Source organism: Neovison vison, chromosome 10, assembly GCF_020171115.1.
Source record: "Neovison vison isolate M4711 chromosome 10, ASM_NN_V1, whole genome shotgun sequence".
Taxonomy (NCBI): Eukaryota; Metazoa; Chordata; class Mammalia; order Carnivora; family Mustelidae; genus Neogale; species Neogale vison.
In genome coordinates this window covers 12,855,914-12,883,551 of record NC_058100.1, presented here as the reverse complement: position 1 = coordinate 12,883,551, position 27,638 = coordinate 12,855,914, and the positions used below count along the sequence as shown (strand labels likewise).

The following is a 27,638-nucleotide window of genomic DNA, read 5'->3' as shown; positions in this document are numbered from 1 at the left end:
TTAAGGCTTCTGCCGGTGGAGAGCCAGGAAACATGGGACAATGGTATCAGGACAGGGAGCTGTGCAATAGGGAAGATTAGATTGTTGTCATTCCACATGCCTTTGGTCCATTTCTATGACCTTTTCAAGAGGGGGTCATCCCACCCATAAAGCAGAACCTCACACAAATTGTAATGGTATCTTAATACTTTATCTATGAAACTTCCTTTCTCTAAGATCTGGAAGTGTTTCATCTAATTAAAAAATTAACCTTTATAAATTCCCAGGAAGACTACAACAACTATCAATATGTTCACTTTACATGTGAAAAAATCTGGAAGTTGATACATAATGCATACATGGAAGAATCTAGAGAGGAGAATGGGAGTTCCCTGAATCCATTTCAAAAGCCATGTAATAGACTATGAACACAGTTTCCTGAACAGAATTTAGTAGAACTGATGAACCCGAAACAAACACGTTACAGGCCTTTGGTAAAAATTTGAAGTCAACTGGAGAAACTTTGGAATTATAGTAGAATTACCTAATGACCATTCCATTTGACCATTCCATTTTAAAGAGGAAACTTTAAAACTTAGTGCAGTATAAGGCTCCAATGCTCTGGCCTCTTAGATAAAGGACATTTAAAATTGAACTGATTATTATCTTCTCTGGGTATAAACTTCCCATCCTAGTAAGTATTTAGGTCTATGGCATTTACAAATATCCTTGTTTGAGTCACTGTGGCTGTTTTTATGATTAAACACATGCATACACACAGAGGAATTAGTTGTCAGAAGTAAAAAGTCCATTGGTGTACTGTATGGTTTATACATTAAATCTCTTCTCAGTTCACTTCAGATTCAATGGCAAAATAGAGAAGCAAATGATTTACGTGCAATACATTTAGAATACCTTGCAACAAAAGGCAAGACATGTGTGGTGAGAATGATATTAAAGTGGGGAGAAGTTCATATGTTCAAGAATGTTTGTCACTTAGCTCTGTGGCTCTTGGTGGATATGGTGCTTTGGGGCAGACAACACAGAATGATAGACCAAATAAGTTTTCAAGTAGGAGGAGCATGATAAAAAGGTGTTAGGACCATGAATTTACTATCTGCAAGACTAAGAAAAATAGGATCAGATTATGTTTAAGAAACATAAAAACTATTTTATTAGGTAAGGTTGGGCAAAAATGCTTGGAATTCAGTGTTCACTTACTCTTCTGCTCTCTTTCATGTGGAAACAGACTGAGGAAATCTTAGATGAAAAAATACAAGCCCAGAAATGACCTTTCTGGTTAAGAACTGGGAAAAAATATGAAGCCAAACTATGAAAATAAAACAAAATTCACAACAATAAAAGACAGTGAACAATAGAAACTGCTGAGAGAGTACTATTTGTCTCTTCAGAAGGTTGGGTTATGGAGGTTATTAGCACTTAATGTGCTAGGAGCTTGTTTCATGACGATCAAAAATCCTTGTTTTTTAATTGTTGCAAATAAAGCATACTAACCAAAGCAAAGAACTTCAGAGTCCACTGAGAAGTCCTAGATACAGAAAGTTGGACTGGAAGAGAAGTAATTACTTCCCATGCAAAGTTCAGATGGAAAACAAGTAAATGTGTGCAGTTAGTCGCTATGTACTGGACATTTGCTGTGCTGACTATGCTTTGAGCGTTGTGTGCAACTATGGTTCTTAAACATTGGAACTAACTAGAAATCACCTGGAGAATTTACCAAAACTTCTGATCCCTATCTTTAGAAATTCTATTGGTAGGTCTGAGGTAAGGCCAATATATCTACATGTTAATCAACACCCTAGACTATACTGATGCAGACATTCTTTTGACCAAAATCTAAGACTCACTGCATAGATCAAGAACACAGTCTGAGTCAGGATATAGGTCTGCTTCTCACAATTCATATTGGACTCAAGTTTGGTTTCCTCATCTTTGAAATGGATGGCATAATGACTCTGAACTTCTAGAATTGTTTGATATCATATAAGTAAGGACCAGACACATGCTTGGTGCTTAGCAAGTGTTTATTCTCCTCCTGTCTTACTAGCTCTGTTGCTCTATGGAAAACTAAATGAGGCAGCATGTTCATTTTCTGTCCTTAAGGTACTCCTGATATATTCAGTGCAACAAATTAATTGCCCCAAAGTTATTAGGATCTTTTATTTCTCATTTATTTCAATTAGATTGCAGTAACCTTACCAAAAGACAATGCATTTATATTCAGAATGAAATATCTTTAAGACCTGCCAATAAATTTCATCTCCAAAATCTCCAGATATTGATTGTACTTGTCAAAGAAGTTATGCTCTCTGTACTTTTGTTAAGAAAAAAAGTAGACAAAAATCAGTAGAGTTGCTCATATATATATATATATATATTTTTTTTTTTTTCCCTCAGAAAAGTGTGGAAATCAATAATCAATGCAGGCTACACTGGTAAGAAAACGGTCTGATATTTGTTTATATCAGCTTTATTGAAGTTAATTTTCCTAGGATAAAACACACCATTTTAAGTATACAGTTCCATGAATTTTGACAAATGCATATAAACAGTCAACCATCTAGCTAAGATACAGAATATTCCCAACATTCTATAAATTTCCCCTATGCCCCTTGCAATTAATCCACATGTCAGGAGAATGCACTAATCTGATCTACAGCATGAATGTTTTCTGGTTTACATTTGATTTCTTTTGCTCAACATAACATTGGTGAAATTAATCCTTATTGTTGCAGGTATCAGCAGCTGATGTATTTTTATTGCTGGACAGTATTCCGTCGTAGAACTAAACCACAATTTTTGTATTCCTTAACCTATTGGTGGGCATTTGGATTACTTTTAAACTCTCTTTTATTTTTTAAATTTTAATTCAGTTACTTTTAATTTGAAACTTTTATGAATAATACTGCTATGAACATTTATGAACATTTTGTGTATGTATGGATTCATGTCTCAGAATGAATTAGTGGGTCATATGGGTATACATGGACTCATTTTCCCTTGGAAATGAAATTACTAGCCATATGATGCGTATAGTTCTAACACTGTAAGAAGTCATTTCCCAAAGGCTTTACTATGAGAGTTCCAGTTGCTCCACAGCATTTCTACCCACAACTCTTTTTCAAAGTCATGCCAATAAATGTGAAATAGTATCTCGGTGTTTTGTTTTGTTTTCTTTTGTATTGTATCGTTTTAAGGGAGAGAGGCGGGGGAGGGGCAGAAAAAGAGGGAGTGGGAGAGAATCTCCACCGCCCAGCATGGAGCGGGACAAGGGACTTGATCTCACAATCCTGATAGCATGACCTGAGCTGAAATCAAAAGCCTGCTGCTTAAGCAACTGAGCCACCCAGATGTCCTCAGTATTTTTTAATTTGTGTTTCCCTAATGACTATGGGCTCAACAATGCTGAGTCACTGCTGAATGTTGAACATCTTTTCATGTACTTACTGGCTGCTCCCATAACTCTGTGAAGTGTCGGTTCAGGTATTTTGCCCATATTTTAAATGGAGATGTCTGTATTCTTACAGCAGAGATTTTGTTATATCCTGAGTAGAGGTCTTTTGTCAGTTATATTGCAAACATTTTTTCATAGTCTGTGGTTTCCTTCTCATTCTCCTAATAGTGTCTTTTGAAGAGTGAAAGTTTATCATGAGTAGGTATTGGATTTTGTCAGATCCTTTTGCATACTTATTGAAAAAATGACATGATGTTTCTCCACTATTCCTTGTGATATATTACACTTGAATGTTGGAACAACCTTGGATTCCTGGAATAAGCCACATTTAGTCACGATATGTTGTCTTTTTAAAATGCATTACTGGATTTGATTTGTTCATATATTGCTAATTGTTTTGTATCTATGTTCATGGAGGACATTATTCTATAGTATTCTTTTCTTTAACTTCTTAGTCACATTTTGCAACCAGAGTGGTGCTGGTCTTAAAAATTCATTGGAAAATGATATCTCCTCACCCTTCATATTTTTACAGAGTCTGGGTAAGGTGCCTTTATTTTCTCTTCAAATTTTTCATTAAAGTTACCAATGAAATCATTTGAGTCTGGAATTTTTTTGGTGGGAAGTTTCCTTGATTACAAACACAAAGCATTCAGTAGAGTTAAGGTTATTTAGATTTTTTAATAGCATCTTCCACTGGGTTTGGCATGGGGTGCTTTTCAAAGAATTCATCTATTTTATTTAAGTCGATTTATTTATTGGCAAAAAGTTTATAATAGTCCCTTATATTTTTAATATCTGTTGGATCGGTAATAATATTGCCTTTTTCATTTTTTGATAGTGATAATTTGTGTCTTCTTCTTTTTTTTTTTAATAGAGAGAAAGTATGCACATGGGTTACAAGTGGTGGGGGTAGGGGGTATGGGGAGGGGGAGAGAGAGAGAGAATCTTAGGCACGCTTTACACTCAGCACGGAGCTGCATGTGGGACTCAATCTCATGACCCTGAGATCATTACCTGAGCTGGAATCAAGAGTCGGATGCCCAAGTACCTGAGCCACTCCAGCAGCCCGTGTGTCTTCTCTTTTTCTTGATAGGTCTGCATAGGGATTTATTAATTTCATTCATCTTCAAAAGAGTAATGTTTGCTTCCTCGATTTTCTCTATTGCCTTTTGTTTTCTATTTCATTGATATTTTAATTTTTTTTATTATTTCCATCCTGCCACTTAGTTTGGACACAATTCACATAAAATTATTCAAGTATATAATTAAAAAATTATAGAAATCATAATAATGTTTTTCAAGATTTTTCTAATTTCTAATTTCTTAAAATTAGGTGATTCATTTTAAGTCATTCTTTCCTATTTTTCTTTCCTTTTCAATAAAGCTATTTTTTCTATAAATTTCTTTCTGAAGTACTTCCTGATCACACACCACAAAGTTGTATATGTTACATTTGCATTATTATTTGATATTTTTTTTCCTGATTTCTCCTTTTGAGTTCTCCTTTAATTTTTTATTTAGAAATGTGTTTTTGAATTTCTAAATATCTGGGAAATTTCTTAATAGCTCATTAGTTTTGATTTATAACTTAATTTCATCATGATCAGAAAATACTGTCAATAAGATTTTAATGGAATTTCAATGTTATATCTCGATGAATGTACCATGTGCACTTAGAAAGAATGTATATTTTGTTTTTGTTGAATGTAATATTCTATAAATGTTTATTAGGGCAAGTTGATTGAGAATGTTCAGTTGTGTGTGTGTGTGTTTTAAGTATTTGAGTAAGTTGGCATTATTCCCTACCTGATTTGATATAGTTAATAGGTGAACATACACATATCTGGAATTTTCCTGGTGAAAACTTCTTTTTTCCTTATTACAAAGACAATTTATTTGATTAAATTGGGGCTATTTAAAATTTTTGTTTAGTTTTTATATCAACTGCTTGTGAGAGGTGTTAAAATCTCTGAGATTATGAATTCATCTATTTGTTTTATTCTGTCAATTTTGCTTCATGTATTTCTGTATGTCTGTTACTAAGTACAGACATATTTAGGATTGTTACAATATTCATTGTAATTGACTAATGCTTTTACCATTCTGAAATGTTCTTCTTCATTTCTGCTTATATTTCTTGTTTTTAAATCCGCTGTTTCTGTTATAAATACACTATATTCCAGCTTTCTTGTGCTTACTGTTGGCACGCCTTTTTCCAACCTTTTTATTTCAAATTATCCGTGTCTATACTTAAACTTCAGGTTAACAGAATATTTTTAATATTTACTTTTACTCCTTCTATGGACATATTTATAGAATTAGTTCTTTTTATTCATTTTTTAGCAGTTGCTCCATAGGGATAATAGGTATTCTTAAATAATCAGAGTTTACTTAAATATTGCTCTATTTAATGCTTCACACTTGAAAATTTCAAAAATACGAAAACATTACATTAGTGAAATTCTGTATCCTTCCTATTACTTTTTCCTAATATTGTCATATAGTTTAGGTTCTCACACATTAAAAAGCTATATTATTATTATCATATTATCAAACAGTAGGTTGTCTTTAAAAGAAACTAAGAAAATAAATAAAAATTAAAAATAAAACATGTGTCCTGTCCTCTTCTATGTCTTCTATACTTCTTTGATCATTTCTTATAGTTCAGTTCTCATGGCAATGAATTATCTCCACTTTCATTCTTCTTCTTCTTCTTCTTTTTTTGAAGATTTTATTTATTTATTTGACTGAGAGAACAAGCAGGGAGAGTGGAAGAAGGAGAAGCAGACTCCCCACCAAGCAGGGAGTCTGATGCAGGACTCGATCCCAGGACCCCAAGATCATGACCTGAGCCAAACACAGTCACTTAACCAACTGAGCCATCCAGGTACCCATCCACTTTCATTCTTATTTTGAAGATTATTCTTACTAGCTGTAGAATTCTTGGTTGCTTGTTTTTTTTTTTCCTTTCATCACTTTTAAAGATATTGTTCCTTTATAACAATAATGGATCTGTGATGCACTGTTTCTGATGATAGGTTACCTATTATTTCTTTAGTTTTTTTTTTCCACAGACTTTAAGGTGTCTTTTTCTGTGTCTTTTTTTAGAGTTTCTTTGATTTTCAGCACCTTGCTGTGATGTATTAAGTGAAGGCCTTGGCCAAGGATCCGAGGTGAGTTGACATTTAAGCTTTTTTGCTCCCCTCCTTCACCCTCTGTGCATCTCTCATCCATGTTCATCTGCCCTGGGAATGTCAGCCCTTAAGTCATCAGGAATTTTTATCTCTGCTTCCTCTACTCAGCATGACTGCAAATCTTTGGGCTTCCTTCGTTGTGTGCTTTTAGGCAGTTAGCAAGAATAATAGTGGGGTTTGCCATATGTGTTCTCTTTCTCCAAGGATCACAGTCCCCAGGCTGCCTGCTGTTCAGTGCCTAAAAACAGTTTCCTCAGATATTCTGACCAATTTTATAGTTGTTTACAATGTAAAAGGCATGTAGGGTTTCTGTTAACTACCATGGTCAGAAATGGAAGTCCACTGCCAAAGTCTGATTCAATTTCTTCTATCACATCAGATATTAGAGAAAAATACAGAGAGATGTATGTGTGTCTACATAATTATGTAATTTTACTACTTCCATACTGATAGCGTTTATGAACAATGACATACCATTAACAACAAGCATCCAGTAAATTTTGGCTTTAAATACCAGTGGAAGAACTTCTAAAAAGTAATAAAAAAAAAGTAGGATATGAATTTAACTAGAGTAATCAATGTGCCTGCTATATAAAAACAATAGTCAATTACAAAATATAATTGAGTAGACTGTCCTATTTGTTAATAGTAACAAAAAAATACCTAGGAATAAATATAGCAAGGAATGTTAAAATCTATATAATGAAAACTTTAAAACTGTATAGAAGACACAAAAATCGACCTAAATTAATGAACAGCCATGTCAGGGTCTTGCTTCAGAAAATTTAACATCAAAAAGATGCAGTTTGGGATGCCTGGGTGGCTCCGCTGGTTAAGTGACTGTCTTTGGCTCAGGTTATGATTCCAGGGTCTTGGAATGCAGTCCTACATTGTGCTCCCTGCTCAGCTGGGAGCCTGCTTCTCCCTCTGCCTCTGCCTGCCACTCCCCTGCTTATGTGTTTGCACGCGCACTCTCTCTCTCTGACAAATAAATAAATAAAACTTTTAAAAAAAGATGCAATTCTCCTTGAGTTAATTTTTAAATATTCTAAGATCACAATTAAAATACTAAGCTTTTTTTTTTTTTTGGTAGTTAGTCAGATCTTTCTAAATCAATAAGGATAAAATAATCAAATCATCACAGAATGGCATTCTAGTGTATTTTTCCCCCAAAACTGCGTGAGTCATTGTCCTCACAAATACCATATTCAATAACATTCTTCACCTTACCTTAAAATCTTTGTTATTTAAAGCTCATGGAAGGATGCTAAGAAAAAATAAAATGTAAAAAGTGGTTGAAAAAAAGAAGGGGAAACAATATGTGTTGTTTTAATGATTTGATATGTGTCTATGAACCACCCTGCTTGTATGCTTTGTGGAGGTAAAAATTAACCTAATCAAATTAATGTAGTTGTATAATAGAGCCAGAAACTGAAGGCAAAGAGAAAGGAGAACCGTTCATTTCACCTGATCAATTATGAGTTGCTTACAGAGGTACTTGAAAGATTGCATAGCCATATATGGGACTTTGAGTCACCAAATGTAACATGGTGATGGTCCTAGGACTATGTTGGAAGTGGAAGATTCCAAATGGGCCCAAAAAAAGGAAATGAGAAAATATCAAGTTTTATGTATTCTAAAGCCAGTCATGTTCCATGTTTTACTACTCTCTTCCACCAGCATCATCTCATTTTATGATTTGTGAATAATAATAAATTATGAAATGAATAAATGAAATAAATGGAAATTTTCAGTGAGAGAATTATCAAGTAATATCATTAACAATTCAATTCACTTTAACAGTGAAGAATGTACTAACTTATGTAAGTCCGAAACAGCTAAAAATTGTGTTGGAATTTACAAATTGGAAAACTTTTTTTTTCTAAATCAAAAATGTGATTTTCTTTACTCATTTTTTAAAAAAATTAGACACATAGAAATCGTCATCAAAAAGCAGAAACTCTGAAGTATTATTTAAGCAGAAGACTCTGGAGAGTTTCAGTACATTAGTACTGATTTTAAGCAAATGATCCCATTTATATCCAATGCTGCCTTTATTTACAAGAGATGAACCATGGATACCAAAGAGCAGTCCTTTTTGTCCCATCCACATTCTGTTCACCTCTCTGGTAACAGGATTCTGAACTACAAATTCAGCACTGGGCAGAATGCCAGAGTTCAGGGGTTGGCCAGGAAGGATGGGAACCCTCCTTAGATCAGGGGCTCCCAGTAACAAGCAAATGAAAACAAAGGAAAATGAGAAAAGGGTGGAGGTGGGCTGTGAGCTGCTGACTTTCTGAGTTTCTATTTTAGATCACTTGAATGGAATCATTAGGGCGGATGCCATTTCTACACTATTATGAAGGTCACCAGAAATGGGATTTGGCATCTTGCTTCTCTTTCCACCTCAGCAAGTCCTACGCTAAAGCTTAACCAGAAAAAGTGCTTTAGACCCTATTGTGAAAACATTATCTAAAGGTGTAGCCTTACACTGCACTCTGCCAGCAAACACAGAAAAATGAACATAATAAAACCTTAGATAGTTCAAGATCATTCAGGGCTCCACTGCAGAAAATATTTGTCATATTAAAGCTATTGTTATAGAATGTTAAATCTCTTCTCTCTTGCCTTTACTGAAACTACATTCTTCATTCTTACTGTTTGTCTTCTTTGATGTTTTCTTGATGTTCTTGCTGTTTCCAGACTCTCGTCACATGTATCCCTGAAAGGACAACTTTTTTCTTTCTTTCTTTGCCCTTGTCTCGATATCCCCCTAAATCTCAGCTTTCACTTCTACATATATAGTTTCCAAATTCACATTCTGATCCTAACTCTTTTTCTGAGAGTCAGACTCCTATTTCCAATTAGCTGATATTTTAATCTATATACCCATGCCTTCTTAGATGAACCGTGTCCAAAACACCTTAGGTGAAACATTCAGGCAATGTTGCTTTTATAAAAAGTGTAAGTACGTGGCTACAGATGCTTTTAAAGTGGTTTTTATAATCATAATCCAGTGTATGCAACCTGAATGCCCTCAGATCTCCAGACATATGAAATTCTTTGATAATCAAAGGGAGGAAAGGCTGAAAGTCTCACACCATATAATGTCCCTCCTGATATCTCCAAGGATTCTTGAAGAAAGGGAACAGGTGGTATGGAATGGAGGGGGGCTTATATTTCCACTAGCCACCTCGCCTAGTCATCTTAGGTCCAATTTCCTGCTTTGGTTAAATTCTTAGTCTTAAGGGCTGCTTTCTTCTTTATGTTGCACATATGCCAATGACTCCCAGATTTGATCTCTCCCTTGAGCTCTGGAATAAATTTCCTAAATGCCTTTTCAACACTCAACTTGGATATCTGATAAGCATCTCACACTTAAAATACACAAAACTGGACTTTCCCCCACCCCACACCTGTTTCTGTAATTTTCCTCATCTTGGAAAATGGCACTACGATTCATCTAATGCCTTGAGCTCAAAATCCAGGAGTCATCTTTGATTTTTTTCTCTCTCCCACACACTCAGTAACCTATCCACTCTATTTTCAAAATATATATTGAATCCAACATTTTCTCACCCCCTCTGATACTGTGATCATCTCTCATCTGGACAAGAGAATAGTCTCTTAGAGTCTATTGTTTTACTGTTTCTGTGCTTGTCACCCTACATTCTAATTCTTCACAAAATCACCATGATCTTCCAAAACATAAAACAAATTATGTCCATTTCAAATCTTAACCCATCTAGTGGCACCTCCTTCAAAACCTTTAGCATAATTGACAAGTTTTCTGTGGTCTTTCTGACACCTACGTCTCTGTCTTCCTCTCCTATCACGCTCTCCCTTCTTTCTTTTTTTTTTTTAAACATTGTTATAAATGATTGCATTTATTATTTTAATCATTCTCCATATAGATTAATTTATATTTTAAAAATTAATAAATACAGAGGCTAATAAACTTTCACAAAACTAAGAGCAAGCAAATTGTTGTTTTTAATATATTATTTTTTATTACGTTCAATTAGCCAGTATATAGTACATCATTAGTTTTTGATGCAGTGTTCAACAATTCATTAATTGCATATAACACCCAGTGCTCATTACCACATATGCCCTCCTTAATACCCATCACACAGTTACCTCATGCCCCCCAACACCCTCCCTTTTGTAACTCTCAGTTTGGTTCCTGGAGTCCAGAGTCTCCCATGGTTTGTCTCCCTCTCTGATTTCTTCCCATTCCGTTTTCCCTCCCTTCCTCTGTGGTTCTCCCTGCTATTCCTTATGCTCCACAAAAGCCATCTATGAAAAGCGCACAGTTTATAACAGAGCTCAATGGGGAAAAACGGATCTTTTCCCTTATGGTCAGGAACAGGATAGGGATGTCCACTCTTACCACTTTTGTTCAACATGGTACTAGAAGTCCTAGCCTCAGCAATCAGACAACAGAAATAAATAAAAGGCATTCAATCTGGCAAAGAAGGAGTCAAACTCTCTTTATAGAGGATATGATAGTTTATGTGGAAAACACAAAAGACTCCACCCCCAAATTACTAGAATGCATACAACGGGGCAGCATACAAAATCAACACACAGAAATCAGTTGCATTTCTAAACACTAACAATGAGACAGAAGAAAGAAAGTAAGGAATTGATTCCATTTAAACAGCACCAAAAACCGTAAGATACCTAGGAATAAACCTAATCAAAGAAGTAAAGGATCTATACTCCAGAAACTATAGAACACTTATGAAAGAAATTGAGGAAAACAAAAAGAGATGGAAAAACATTCCTTTGTTTCTTAAAGTTCCAGCCATCATGGATTTCTTACTCTTCCCTTAACACAATAAAATCTTTTTTTTTTTTTAAGATTTTATTTATTTATTCGACAGAGACAGATCACAAGTAGGCAGAGAGGCAGGCAGAGAGAGAGAGGAGGAAGCAGGCTCCCCGCTGAGCAGAGAGCCAGACGCGGGACTCGATCCCAGGACCCCGAGATCATGACCCGAGCCGAAGGCAGCGGCCCAACCCACTGAGCCACCATTTCAGGGCAGTTGTATTTGATGATGGTTTCTGCATAGCATGCTATTTTACCAGCTTTTTATTGTCTATACTTTAATTTAGAATTCCTCCACATAACATGGGTTCTATGGGCTTAATTTTAATCTCTACTATGAAAGTCAGCAGTTGAATTGCCCTAAATTAGAATGGACACTCCTCACTCATGTTCCATTTCCTTAGCTCTTAATTTCTTTCTTTTTAGTATTTATGCTAACTTTAGATTATAAGACATACGTGTTTACTTTCTCATTGACTTCCCCTGCTCTTCCATGAAGCATGGGGTGGAATCTCCAGCACCTGACAAACAGCAGGCACTTGAATTAATCTTTTGCTTGATGTTATAAATAAACACATGGCATTTGTCAATCAACTTTGCATTTGTAAAATACAAAGAATAACAAGATTAAGATAAATGTACTCATCAACACTTAAATACTCTCTTTTTTATTTGTTCTATTTGTTCTTAGAGCCATTCAGCTGTCTTTCCATGACCAAACAACAAGAATCCCAAAGCACCATACACATGACAGAGGGCATGAAGACTGGTTACCATCTACCTACTCCCTACACACACACACACACACACACACACACACACACACAGTTCTGCTAATTGTATCTGTTTAAAAAAAATTGTTTTTTGAAAGGAAATTTTTTCAAAAACAAATCCAACCCACTATTTTTTGCATATTTATCAACTATATAATATCTGTGCTTTTTAGTCTTACTTCTCCAGTTATATTATTTTTCCCCCCAGCCTGGACCAGCTAACTGCCCACAGAAATCCCCTGATAATTAATTTTGTTTGCACAAAAATGGAGGTCTCTCCTTTGAAGGGATCCATGGAATGATTTTGTCTACCTCCTAGAGATAGGCACCGTACTTCCTGAAAGTCCAGGTTAATTATTATATCTATTAGGTCAAGAACACTCTTCTTTGAGTAGACCACTTCCTTTCACTGGACACTTTCTTCTTTGCAATTCATGATCCGGGAAATCATTCTTCACAGCTATGGTTATTTATTATTTCCCATGAGCAAGTGGCATATCCCAAGGTAACTCACACAGTCAGAAATTAGAAAGTAGTCGGCATCAAAACAAAGGTTGTGGTTCTGACTGGTGTCAGAGTTATTGGTCACAAAACTAGTTTGATAAATTGTGGGGATCAGGGTGGTAGACTATTACCAACCAAGTGGGCCTCTGCCACATGATAACAATGATCAAAAATGTGATGAAAATGGTACAATACCTATATAGAGATGCCAATACTTACATCTTTTATTTCAAATAAAACTGGGTGGTAAAGCAGGCAAGAGAAGATATGTGGCACATGTAAAACCTAGAAGAGCATATAAAAGCAAATATCTATAGGTAGCAGATGCCCTACGGGAGGAACATAGGGCTTCTTGTCCTAGAGTATCTCACCTGGTCATGAGATCATTTCATTACTTTGGATACTCTCAGTGCCTCTCAAGTTCTTGTGTTATTTTTTTCAACTATGAATACCATCTTCTTACCCTCAAGTCAGGCCCTTTGTGGATATTAGCCTATTAATCATCACGAGCATCCTGGGGTATTTAGAAGAAACTTCATTTTGCAGCTGAGAAAACAGAGGCTGAAATTAATTAAAGAACATGCTCCAAGTACCTAGGTAGTTACAAGACAGGTATTTTGCAGACCCAGGTCCCAGTGCATTGGCTTCCAAAGTCTAAGCTCTTTAAAATGAGCCTACAGAGCTCACAGCCCGCTCACACTGCAGTGGCTATAAGGAATTACTGGTGAACAGTAGTAAGAACCCTGAACCCAGAGTCACCAGGCCTAGTCCCAAGTCTTTGGCCTCTGTGACCTGCCAACAACTGGCACGTCATCTACCTTTCCTCGCATTTTGTAAAATGGATTTTAATGATATTAGCTTTACCTTCCTTATCAGCATCCAATTCAATAACACATGGAAAATGCTGGCACAATTGCAAAGGACTATTTAAATGCATGGCATTATGTTATTTTGTAAGGATTCTGAAGTCACCTTTTAGCACAGATATTATTTGGCTGAAAATGGATGGCAAGCTCCTCATGGTGGAAATTAGGCCTATTATTTCTTGGGACCATTTGTTCCCAGAATTAATCTTCTGCTTGATGGAAAAACCCCTCCCCAGCTCACCCTACTCACTCTTCCATATTTATTTTATCTGACTAGTACATCCTCTGTCCGTTGGAGAGAGAAGGCAGAGCAGAACAGCACAAAGCCCCTGATTTCCGGGTGTGCTGAGGAGTTACAGGATGTGAGGTGAGGCACCTAGGGGTTGGGGGAGGTGTGGGTTGAAGAAAGGGGGAACTCTAGCAGAACTAACTCCTATAGCTTTGGCTTATGTCTCTTCTAATGAAACTATTACCAGGCTTCCTTTCCATAGCATTATTCTATCCTTCTCTTTCTGTTAATCAATTGACTTGGCCAACTTTTCTGAGCTATATAATCATAACCAGGTGGAAGCTGTTATTTTCCCCTCTGATTTACTTCTCTAGTTCCCTTTTTACACATTCTGCCTTGGTTATCATCTCTCTCTATGACTGGCCCATAATGATCGGTTCAGCAAATATCTGTGAAATCAATTCATTTCTTGGGACACCTGAACATTTTTCTGGTCTCTTCCTTGTTGTACTCCAGCTGGAAGCTAAAAGAAATACTACCTTTTTTTTTTTTTTTTTAATTCCTTAGAGTAAAAATATCACCACCATCTCTCTCTCTCTGTCGTGCTCTCTCTCTCATTTTATGATGAACTATACTTTTACATCTATATATAAGCAGATAATATTGGTTGTGTAATGATCAGTGAGGCCACTCTCATTGTGCAACTCATCAAATGGCTCATCAAGGAATGATAGTGAAGAAGATTTTTATCAAACACAGCACAGAACACAGTTTCTGTTTCTCATGAGTGCCAATCTCACGGTTCTGTTTTGTTTTGGGGTACTTCTTTACCAAGTACCCCAAATTATACAGTTTAAAACAACGGAATTTTATCCCCTTACACTTCTGGAGACCAGAAGTCCAAAATCAAAGTGTTGACAGAGACTGGCTCTCTCAAGGTTCTATGGAAGGATCTGTTCCCTGCCCTTCTCTAGCTTTTGGTATTGCCAGAAATCCCTGGCCTTCCTTGGCTTATAGCTGAATAACTCCAACCTCTCCCTCTGTGGTCACTTGACTATCTCCTGTCTCTTCACAGTGTCTGTCACTGTGTGTCTTCCCCTCCTCCTATAAGGATGACAATCATACAGGATTAAGGGCCCAGTCTCCTCCACTATGACCTCATTTTACCTAACACATTACATCTGCAATTACTTTATTTTCAAAAAGAGGTCATATTCTAAAGTTCTGGAAAGGACATGAATTTGGGGGGCCCACTATTAAACCCTGTACAGATTCCCTAGGAGGCAGCTGCCAGAAATCAACACCTGCCATTCCTCTGTTGCTTTAAGGACAAGTGTGCAAAAAACTAAGTTAACTCTGTAGAGGCTTCGGTATTATGTTCTGGTAGAAAGAACGGGATGATTAGAGTTCTTTTTCTGGCTATATACCAGAACTCTCTCTTTGCATATTATACTTTTATCTTAGACCTCATCAGGTCTTAATGATACATGTTAATAGATAATTCTTGGGCTCTATAACATAGGGTTTTATAATTACATTCACAATTCTTTAGCCCCTACAGATCATTCTAGAATCTATAAAGAAATGAAAACGAAAACTTTTATTCTAAGTGTGAAACTCGTTCTCATCTGGTAGCAAAACCTGACCTGAACAGACATAGCCCTCTTTATAATGTGAATATTTACATGCTTCACTGAAAAAAGATTAAGTTTGGTTAAGGGGTGCTGTCCAGACACTCCTTAACACTGAGAGTTTTATGTTATATACTGTTTATGCACCCTATTACTTTTTTAAATTCTGAAAAAAAAAATCCTAAATATGAATTCCCAAATACATCTGGCTCCAAGGATTTTGGAAAAGAAAATAAAGGCCTATTCTTTCAATTAGGATTAATCCAATCAAGAAGAAAATCTGCCTCCATTAGTTTTGAGTTCTTCTAGTTCAGTGGTTCTTAGACCTGCTTGCACATTACGGTCACCTGGGGAGCTTTTAAAATCTTAGTGCTTGGGCTATACCCCAGGCCAATTTAATCAGAATCACTGGGGCAGGACCTAGGCATCTTCATTTCTGAAACTCCCAAGCCAATTTCAGTGTCTACTGAAGTCTAAGAACTACTATCTCGTCCTAACCCAGTCATTCACAGTCTTTTCTGGTTAAACCAAGCCAAAGTCCTCTCCATCTGCCTCCTATGACCAGATCCTGACAGCACTTATCTACCATGAGGCATAGTTATAAGCAACACAAGGAAATGGTAAAAACCAAAGGAGTCCACATTTTGTGGGCTGAACCGTATCCCCTACCTAAAGATATGTCTTAACCCTGAGAACCTCAGAATGTGCACTTATTTGGAAATAGGATCATTACATATGCCCTTAGTTAAGATAAGGTCACCCTGGAATATGTGTATGTGTGTGTGTGGGGGGGTGGTGTTTAATCCAATATGACTAGTGTCCTATAAGGAGAGGGGAAGGGAGACACACAGAGAGGAGTGTCATATGCAGATCCAGACTGGCCCAGGGAGAAGACAGCCACGAGATGATGGACGCAGATACAGGAGTGATGGGTCTATAAACCGAAGAACGCTAAGGATTTCCAGTAAACACCAGAAGTTAGGAAGAGGCAAGGAAGGATTCCACAGGATTCAGCAGAAGCTTGACAACACCTTGATTTCAGACTTCTAAATTCCAGAACTATGAGAATAAAGCCACCCAGTTTGTGGTACCTTGTTACGCAAACTCATATACTATGTGTGTGGGAATGAAGCAGCACACCATGTGTAGAATGTCCCCAGGCTTCTCTAGATCCACCATGAACAGGGACACCAAAGCACTGCAACTAGAGGTGAACTGAAGGGGCCAACTGATCCACCATAAGAAACAGAAATACTAATTTGTATGGAGAGCACACATTACCTACACTAGGTCATTTAATCCTAAACAACTCTTTTGAGGAAAAAATCCTATTTTTATCCTTATTTTAGAAAAGAGAAAGCTGAGCTTCCCATAGATCAAGTAGCTTGCACAGTATTGCCTCAGTAATGAGAAGAGCCAGGATTTGAATCCAGTGTATGCAACCTGAAAGTCCCTGCTCTTAACGTCCACTTGGGAGGAAACTCTCAGTGAACCCAGAGATGGCACGCTGGGGCAACTGTCTTCAACGTCAGAGGACCTACTTCTGCTACTTCCGCCCGCTGAACTGCAAGAATGAAGAGTCGTGATGTGACAAACACAGAGGTTTGGCATCCAGCTCTCGCAGCTGCCAGAAAGAATTAAACAAAGTGAATGAAAGCAAAGGAAAAGCAATAATAAAAACACAAGCGGCGGCAGCAGCAGGAGGGAGGGCCCAATTACTACTGGTGTAAGTGTGAGGAAAATTAAAGTTGGTGATGGTTCAAGGTTATGTTGAAATTCCAAAGCCGTGGGCTTGCATAACGATGAAACATGGAAATTAAAGTATTACTGATGTTCACGCTGTTTATTTCAGGACTTCACTTTCCGCCTCACTTGTCTCAACGAGTCTCCGTTCAGTCATGCGCTAACCACCACAGAGAAGGGAAAAAATAGGAAGACGTGTGTGGTTATGAGTGTGTGCGCTTGTGTGTGTGTGTGTGTGTGTGTGTGTGTACCTTAAAATAGTGATTAATCAGGACTGTGATACTAGTTGATACTGTGAAAAGTATAATATAATTGACTTTGTTTGCTTCTGGCTCTGAGTATTCATATTCTGTGAAATAGAGCAAATCGCGGCCATTACTAGGTCCCTGTAACTTCAAAACATTTTTTAGGCAAAGGCTTTCTGAATTCACCTACAAAAACACTGATCATTTCTGAGTTCTCCCCCAATAACCATCACTAGCTTTATTTAACATTTCCTGTGTCCCAGACACAGGCATATTTAATCCCCAGAATAGGCTTCCCAAGAAAGCATGGTTGTCGCCATTTTGGAGGAAATTGAGCTAACAAGAGTAGAGTAACTGACCCCAGTAACAAAGATACCAAGAGGAAGAATCAGGATCTGAACTCAGGGTTGACTGTCTGACATACTATTTTTCTCATGCTGCATGTCCACTCTCTGGTTTATACTGTCTACCCAGCACTGTCAATGACTCCCCTCCCCTTAGTGCTTAACCACATTTCTCTTTATGCCGTGTGTGTCTTGATGTCTAACAGCTTTATTTTTCTCAGAGTAAAGAATTTAAGCTATGAAATCAGAAAAGGCAACGTAGGCTTATGCTCCCACACATTTCATTACAATACTTTCTTCAGTGTGTTTGTATTTAAGGCAGATAATGGTTTCCCCATAACCTTTTCAGAGCAGAGTGGCTGCAGAAGTTCTCAACAAAGACACCTGTTCAATTTTCTTAACACAGTACTCACCTGCCACCTGTAGTTTGAAAATTAACAATAAATACATATACATGACAAAATTTGATTTCATTTCATTCTCTTAAACAAAAGGACCCTTCCCCCTCCATCACAGAGCACATGAGTAGATCCCTGGGAGTATGACAAAGAATCAGCAATATTTCTCATGCCTCATCCATTCAGTATACAGATAAAAGACAAGAAGGTCAAACCCAGAAAAAACTGTCCTTAAGTAATCATTAGAGAAAAAAAATCAGGAATTTTTTAAAGATTCATAAAAATGGAAAAAGAAAGCTAATTAGAAAATTTAATATATAAATTTCTAATTTCAGTCTAAATTACCAATATTTATGGAAAATTTTGCTTAACTTCTTATGATACTTTCTGATCAATTGTCAAAAATGATTATTGGAAAGAGTTCTGGGTCAGAGAAAAGTTAAATGTTCAGTACAACCTGTTTCATATTCCACATTCCTGGAAATATAAAAAACTCTGTTTCCCAACTGCTTGAAGATAGGTGAAGATGTATGATGTGTTCTAGCCAATAAATTGTGAATAGTGTGGTGAGCAGAGCAAATTCAGTTCTCTACTTCCCTATCTCCATGATCAAGAAAACCTTACACTGAGATGGTAGAGACATAAAATAGGCATTGTTGCACCACCCAGGCTCTTGATTAACTGAGTATTTTTAGAACTCAGTCTTATCTATGGGATTTTTAGCAATACGACTTTTCATTAATATTTATAGGTTAATAAATTATAACATATATCCTTGCTTTCTTAGTCTCTTTAGCATTAATATTGCATTACTTCCCATAAAAGTTAAGAAGCTCGCAACTAGGGGTGCCTGGCTGGCTCAGTTGGCCAAGTGACTGTCTTTAGCTCAGGTCATGATCCTGGGGTCCTGGGAATCCAGCCCTGCATTGGGCTCCCTGCTCAGTGGGGAACCTGCTTCTCCCTCTGCCTGCCTCTCCTTCTGCTTGTGCACTCTCTCTCACTCACTTGCACTCTCTCTTTCAAAAAGTAAATAAAATCTTAAAAAAAATAGAAGCTTGCAACTACAAATGACCATTTACCCTTTTCTTGGTCTTTTATGTTGAATTTCACACATGTATCACATGTATATTTATTATAAAACTCCATAATAAATTATTATAATTTTTACTTAAAATTATATGTAATTTTTTAATTAAGAGGAAAATATCTTTTAAATTTGCCCTTGTATTTATGATTCCAACAAGGGCCCTTAAATCTTTCTTGAAGATTTGAGTTCTATCGGACATTATTTTTCTTCAGCCTAAAGACTTTCCTTCAGCACAAATTCTCCAACTTGCTTCTTAATTGAAAATGTTTTTGTTTTGATTTTATTCTTTTTTTCCTGCTTTAATGAAGTATAATTCATTTTTGAAGAATATTTTTACTCATATAAAATTCTACATTGAGAATTTTTTCTAGACTTTAAAGATACACTATTTTTCTGGCCTCCATTGTGACTAATGAAAAGCCACACGTAGTTTTAATCAAGTCATTGTTCTCCTATACGTAACGTATTTTTCCTCTGCTCTGTTTTCATGATTTTCTCTTTTATCTTCTTTTAAGAAGTTTGTTATGATGTGCAGAATTGATTGTCTTTATGTCTTTCTTATTCATAAAACTTTTTGAATCTAAAACTATTTTTCCCATTTTTATTAATTAAAATAATTTCAGCAATTGTTTCAATATAAAAAAATCTCAAATGATAAATTAATGAGAAAAAATCTATTTCTTCTTATGGGACTACCATTACATATATATTAGAGCTTGTGAAATTATCCCACCCATCCCTAAGACTTTGTTCATTCTTCTACAAAATTTTTCCTCTGCTTTTTATATTGGGTAATTTTAACTTATCTATATTCATGTTTATTATATTTTTTATTCTATCATTTCTAACTACTAAACTCATATAGTACTTTTTCCTTTCCAATATTTTATTCAATTCTAGAATTTATATTGTTCTTTCAAATAGTTTACACTTCTCTGTTAGCATTTCACATCTTTTCACTGATTTTGAACATAGTTTTCTTTATTTTTTTTTTTAATCACAGTTGTAATAGCTGCTTAAAAATTCTTGTCTGCTAACTTCAAATTTTGTTGTTTTTTTTTGTTTTATTGTTTTTTTTCTTTCAGGATATTATGAATGTTCTTTTGTGGAGACTCTGGATTTGGTTATTTCTTTCATGGGTTATTAATCATTCTATGGCAGATATTTGCTGACTAGAAAGCAAACTACAAATTTTCTCTCCCCCGCACTTGACAACAGTAGAATCTCAATTCCATTCTCTTAGCTTTTGCTATGCTGCATGGAAACCACCAAGTCTGATGATTTTCTATCTGAATTTTAGCCCTGTAGAGCTTAGACTGAGGCTTGCCATCAGGCTAAGATTTCCTAAACATTTGGAAACCACCCAGTGTTGTTCCTTCTTCTGAGAGCTGAATTCTCTCCAGTATTTCCCTGGTCTGGTCATGTTCAAGGGCCTTCAGGTATTTGCTATTTATATTTTGTCCAGTGCCTACAAGAATTACCTGCCGTTGGGTTAGTTCAATAGAAGCTATTTGGATATTATGAGAAGTAAAACCTACCATCCGTGAGGGATAAGCTTTGTGTGGTTCCACACTGGTATTAGGAGTGATTTGTAATGCAGCACGATTTAGGCTATCTTGATTAATACAAGGTATCAACTGTAGTATTTTTGTTTTGATTTTAAAATACTCAAGTTTAGTTTATTTTGGAAGCAGAGCTTCTTGACCTTTTATATTTAAGGTGGTTAAAAATATAATGTCATTTTTATTGGCTTCCATAAATTTTCTGTGGGACATTGAACTTGGAAAATAAAATATGTCAGTTGGAGTACTTTTCAGAAAAATAACCCCTGCAAAGTGTGAAAGATTATTTTATTCATAATTGATTTTCCTAATATTAGTATCATACCTTCCTGCGCATTAAGATCCCCTTGAGTCATCCTAACTTTCTTTTCTCACAATTTACATTTTTCTAGACATTTTATATTTCCTATTTTATATAATACTTAAAACTTTTGACCAAATCAGTTCATTCTTTGCCTAAGTATTTTGTTTCATTTTAGAATGGTGCCTGGCTGCTTTTTCCTTTCTATAGTCTATGTAAATCCCCTCCAATTGGAAGATTCTAGACTTATATAGCTGATTTTATTTCAAATAATCCAGTAGAATTAGAATAGTACTGAAATAGCTTTGCTTTAAACTTTTAATTATTTAACATTCTCTGATTAAATTACTGGGCCCCTACTGTTTACAAATCCATGATTGGTAGGCAAGAGTAGGGCTACCTGTGGTTCACATATTCCAAGTGTTAGTAGATAACACACACAGTGTCTAGAATTAAATAACATTATCCAACTTTATACATTGGGATCACTTATTTTAACTTATTAAAAAAATGCTCTAGACAAATGGGAATTGCCCAGAGTCTTATAGATTCTGAACCTCAATTCTCTATTCTTAGATATCTTCCCAGCATTTGAGATAAACAGAGAAGATTTGCTTCCACCTATCTTTTACCTCTTCTATCTTCTTACCTCCACCTATCTCTTACCATTCTTTCATTTACTCTATATCCTTTTGATTCTCAGCCCTGTGGTCCCACCTTCCCTCACTGGCTCTAGTTCTGCTCCCCAGGGCTCCCTACTGCAATGGCATAAGTCATTCATTATAGGTTCTTTTTTTATAGAAGAAGAGCAGGAAAGAAATCTATTCTGCTTTCAGGGTGTGGGATCAGTGAGAAAAGTTTTTCACACCGCCTAGATTAATTATTCCACTGGCATTATACAAGAGAGTCTGCACCCTTCTCATCTTCTCACCTAGCACATGTTCAAACTTGATAGAAGAAAGGAGAAGGAGGAAAGTAAGACAAAAACATTGTGACACATACACCAGGTATTGCAGTAGAGACAGCAGATCAACCCGGATGAAAACAGCCTAGTGGGAAGTCAAGCATATATACGCAAGTAATTTTAGCATAATGTGGAACAGATCAGAGCAGCCTGATTTACAACATAATCAAATATCCGGAAAGGAGCACTAACTCTGCTACTTTGCCTGGAGGGTTTCAGGAAAGTTCTGAATACAAGGACGTGCTCTCTGAACTGAGTCACACCTCTCCCCCCTTGGGATTAGACTATTCTGATGACTATTCCTGTGCTAGCAGTCTATGGGTTACCCAGTTACAGGAATCTTTGGCATGACCACATGAAGATTAACTCTACCATTCTCTGACACAGGTCCCTCTTCATTTTATTCCTAGAGCTAATCATCTACTTTATTATTTTATGCATTTTGTCATTTTTTTAGTATGCCTTCATTTATGGCTTGTTTCCCCAACTTGAATGTCAGCTCCATGAAGGCTGAGGCTTATTCTGAGGCTTATTCTGAGGATATTTTCACTTTTAAAAACTACTGGTGCCTAGCTGCATGTCTAGGATGTAGTTGGTGCTTAATAAGTATTTATGGACTACATAAATTATAAGATAGTTATTGTTTGTATGTCCGCCATCTCCATTAGTTGCAGACCTCTAAGGAAAATCCCTTTGAGCTCATTTTGCACTTGCTTTCACTTGCTTTTTTTTGGTATGATAATTAGTCCTGTTCTCGCACACATAGTAGTCGCCCAATACCTTTGTTTGTATAAATATTTATTAAATACACAAATAGTTGCTCATTCTTCATTTATCTACCATTTTTATTGGAAGGAAGGTAAAGATATTCTAGGCTGAAAACAGTTTTGTTTTGTTTTTTTAACTTATCAAAAAGTTTAAGGAAAAAGTAAGTTGTACCACTCCAATCTGCACAAAAATAGTCTGGCCACCTTCATCTCGCAGGAAGAAAAACAAAGAAAACTTTTGAGGCCACTTTCTACATTTGACTGGGGATAAAATAGTGGCAAGATGAAATATTCAAGAATGTAACTCCTAAATAGAACCCTGTTGAAAAATGTTTTGATTTTTATCCTTGGACATATCTTGGGAGGTTAGCAGTTTACAAGGTGATCAGAGATGACATTTCCTCCCTGCGAATGTCTGCTACATTCCCTTTGCCTCAAATGTGGCAAACATCTCACATTTATTCCTTGATGTCCCAATTTTAAGATAACTTAATGAGGCCCTTCAAGTGGCAAGTCTACTCAGCATAAGGATGAATCACAGCCAGTGGAAGTATACATTTTTAAGATTAAGCACTTAAAAAAAAAAAAATCCTTTACTTGGTCACCATAATTTTTTTTTAAGTTTTATGCCTTAATAGAACTTTTTAAAGTCTAGTACCCATTTCCTATCATAATAATCTTGGAATCCATCACCAGGGTTAAGAAAATTGCTATAAAGTTCAATTGAATGATCATTAAACATTTGGCTATAACCTGTGCTGGGAGTCAATGTTCAAAATGAACAAATATTACATACCTACTATGTGCACTGCCTGACTCAAATATTTCATAACACTGGCTCCCTCATTTTGTGCAGTCCAGTAGGAGATGCTGAGATGAAAATAGGTGATTGCACTTCTGTGTGAGGAGCCCCAGAACAGGACCCACTTGTGGTGCATGAGAGAAGGGGCACCTAACCCACTTGTGATCAGGACGAGGCTTCCACACTGCAGATTATACGGTATAAAAGATATCCCAATCCTGGTGGAAAGAACACTTTTGAGTTTTCAATCTTGTGTTGAGCAGAAGAGTAAGGAGTGTTTTCAGAATTCCACTAAAAAACACAGTTTACTTATTTAGGATGGAATTTTATTTACACGTTAAGATCTACCCGGCCTGGATTAGGGCCATGTGAGAAAGGAAAAAAAGAAAAAAAGTCCCAACCACCACAACACTGGCAAAAAAATGCATTTTCACAGGTTAGAATAAAGCAAAATATTTTTCATTCTTGCCTCAAATGTTTGGCCCAACCAGGGGACAATTTTTCTCAAGGAAGAGGGAAGAGCAAAGAGGAAAATGGTAATGTGCACATGGAGTGATCGAGCTTAACATCAGAAAGGGAAGAGTGCCGCTCATTGCTGCTCGGCGGCCTGATTTTTTTTTTTTTTTTGAGTCTGTAAGCAGGGTTTCTTGTGTGCTTGCTTGCTTTGTGTGTCTGTTTCTTTCCTTCCTTTTTATGGAAAGGCACATTTTCCTATCCATTAAGATTTATGCTTTTCTGCCAACTACTTCACTGGAACAAGTTTTCCCTTTAATTTAACAATGCACATATTAGGCTGTAATGTGCCCATAAAAACTTCTTCTCAGATAATGCTTACAAAATGCATTTCTTTAGGACTCAAGATGAATAGAAATACAATATATGCAATTTGGAACCGAGTAGCTGCCATTTCTTTCTTAGGCGAGTATATTGGTGCCACCATCGTCTCACCAGAAGGTCAACCTCAATGAATTAAACATCTCCAGGTTTTGACAACCACATAATCAGAGGGTTTTTGAGAAAAAATAGCACTGTCACTGATTTTTCTGGCTCATTTGATCTTCTGTATGGCTTACCCGTTAGCTGGGCTCCAAGAAGTATTCATCTTCATTTCCTCATTATTGCCAGACCCATGGATTTTGTGGCATTTGCCATAGCACATTAAAAAGTGAAGGCTTAAAGAGGGATTTAAAAAGAGAGAAAATTTCTTAATCATGCTTTCATAACTTTTGGTGAACAGTTGGTTTAAATTTCCAAATAACTCTTTTCAAAAGGATAGTATCAAAACACATGCAAAAAATAAAAGTCTAAATAAAGCACAATAAATTATTTCACTGCTAAGGTATTAGATTTCAAAGAGAGAAGAGAGTACACATAAGGATATTAGAGTGGACTATATTGGATCTTTGGGAATTGCTGTCAGATATTGATGAAAACAGAGAGACTGTAGGAGATCAGATAAAAGAGAGAAATGATTACATTTGGAAGAACAATGTGAAATACGTGGCCAACAGAGATTTCAAATGTAAGCTAATAGCAATCCACGAAAGAACAAAGTTGGAGTGAGTCCCACATCTTTAACCACATTTACAATCATTCAGCATCTGTAAAAATTTTTACATAGCATTTTTCCTCATTTCAAAATTTGCAAAATACATATTTAATAGGTTTAGCATGTCAGCCAGTAATTTCGTCCACAGGCAGTGAAAAGGACTTGTGTTTTCAAAAAAAAAAAAGAGTTGGGTTTTGGTGCTGCTGCCCTTTGGGCTCTGCCCCAGCCAGCTGCAATCACGGCTGATTTCCAGCCCAGAGATGCTGTAAACAACGTGTTCTGTACATTTCAGGATCTACACTGGTGAGAAAACCCATTGTTTTAACCTTTCATCTTCCTTCTCCCAAGATGCACACCCCCTCCTCCTGGAACATGGTGAGTTCATTTTCACATTGCTCACTGTCCTCCTCACCTTAACCAAGCATACAGAAAGAGATATGGGAAGGATTTGGCCAAACCATGTTTTCCTATCTGATAAGAATATTAACCATTACATTCAAAATGATCAAGGATTACTCAAACTGAAACAAAACTTGAGAAACGAATCATTGAAAAGCCAGAGGGGATAGTAACTGGGAAGTTGGGTTGAGTCAGCCAGCTCCCCCTTCACCCCCAAGGCAGGACTGTTGAGTACACCTGGTACTCAGGGGTTCCCCTTTGCCATGATCTTACGGAGTTAAGATCACCTAAGTCACAGCACAAGTAGCTGTCTGGTTCATTTCAATTGCATAGATATTACTTCGTTACATAATGCAAGCTTTTCAAATTGCCCCACTTACACTCTCTCTTTTTTTCCTGTCTCTGGGTTGTCTGTATTTGCAGCAAGTGGGCAATTAAAAGAAAAACAAATATGGTAGATGTCAAAAGCATGCCAGAAGGACATCCTGAACTGATTGATTAATTAATAGCATAGGTCCTACACATCATATATCTTAGGATCTATTATAGTAGAGATTTGCTTCAGGATAGAGTATGAGCATCTCAATCAGTAGCCATTTGTTTGAGGATTAGGAACCTTTTCTATCTTTGTGGGTAATAAAAAAGAAATACAAAAAGAAATTTGCAGGTGAAAACCTCTCAGAGCTACCCACATTCTACTCTCATTTATAAGCCCTTAAACTGATGTGATATCATCTTTGTTTGGTGTTGTATAAACACAAGTTCAGAAAGCTTTTCCACTCAACTGATTTCATCTGCCATCTGTAATAATGCCCCATTTAGTCCATATTTATGTGACTCTATATTCCAGAGTTTCCTACTAGAATACAGGCCTTGCGGTTGAATTACAAAAAGAATTATATGTATATGGTATAACAAGGAGAGTTTTCTTTGTGGAGATGGTTTAGTTAAGGGACTTATTTTCTTAATTTGCTTTCTCAGATATAAAGTCCTCTTAATCTTGCTGGAAATAGAAAACATAGCTAACAGTAGTACTGCATTATTAGAGAATTTACAACAGTACTTTCCAACAATATCCCTGGGACAGATTTTTGAATTTGTTTCAATCTTGATTACAGTCTACACAATGAACAAAACATATTTCTACACAATGGCAAATCCTAATTGAAAATAATATTGTTTTTAGTTTGAAAAAAAAAAAAGATCTTTCAAGTAAAACCTTCCGCTTGGTATTTTGAAGCAAAAAAAAAAAAAAAAAAAAGGGAAAGAATTAGTGTCTTCCTCAAAACAAGTTACATTTTCATCTGAGATGAGTTAGATGTCATGATGGCAAAAGATAACCTTTTAGTGGTCAAAGTAACCTTTTAGATGGTCAAAATAACCTTTTAGTTAAAATGGCTTGCAATTCCATAATGGAATTAATGGACTGATGTTTCAGCTCTTTGGGTGTCTCATTACATTACACTTTCTAGGACTATAACACTGGAATTGTGGGTAAATGAAGGGGCCATGGGTAGGATAGCCTGGACCTGTGTCCTCAATCAATCCATCACCAACTGTGACATCAGCAAATTTCTCAACCAGAACTGAGCCTCAGTCTCCTTATCTATAAAATAGTGGCAATATTTCTCCCATCATAATCTGTTGTGAAATTGAGGCAATGTGTATAAAGTATTCTGCTCACTGCCAAGGATATGGTAATTGCACTGTATTTCATATTAAATTGGCAAAGTTTTTATAATAAGAGAGTGATTTTCTGCTGCTTTTAGTAACCTGGCTAAGAAAAACTATAAGCCTTGTAAAATGTGGAAACCCCTTTGTCCTTCCCCCAGGACAAGATCCTCAGCCTTTTAGCACGTGGTTACTGCTCATGACCTCTTCCTACACCCAGTCTATACGTTATTACTATTCTTTAAGTAAGTTCAACCTTCCTTCCCCCAAAACTCATACACCCCTCAGTGGTGGGAGTGCTCCATACCTTTGTAGGCA

General features: G+C 36.3%; 1 long non-coding RNA gene across 2 annotated transcripts in view; it reads right to left on the bottom strand.

The window, feature by feature from the left end:
* LOC122918427 overlaps window positions 1-27,638 on the bottom strand; it is a 184,226-nt gene that overhangs the window by 138,780 nt on the left and 17,808 nt on the right. For both annotated transcript variants that reach the window (XR_006386600.1, XR_006386599.1), the window contains exon 2: window positions 24,775-24,873. This is a non-coding gene — a long non-coding RNA (uncharacterized LOC122918427). The remainder of the gene's footprint in view (window positions 1-24,774; window positions 24,874-27,638) is intronic.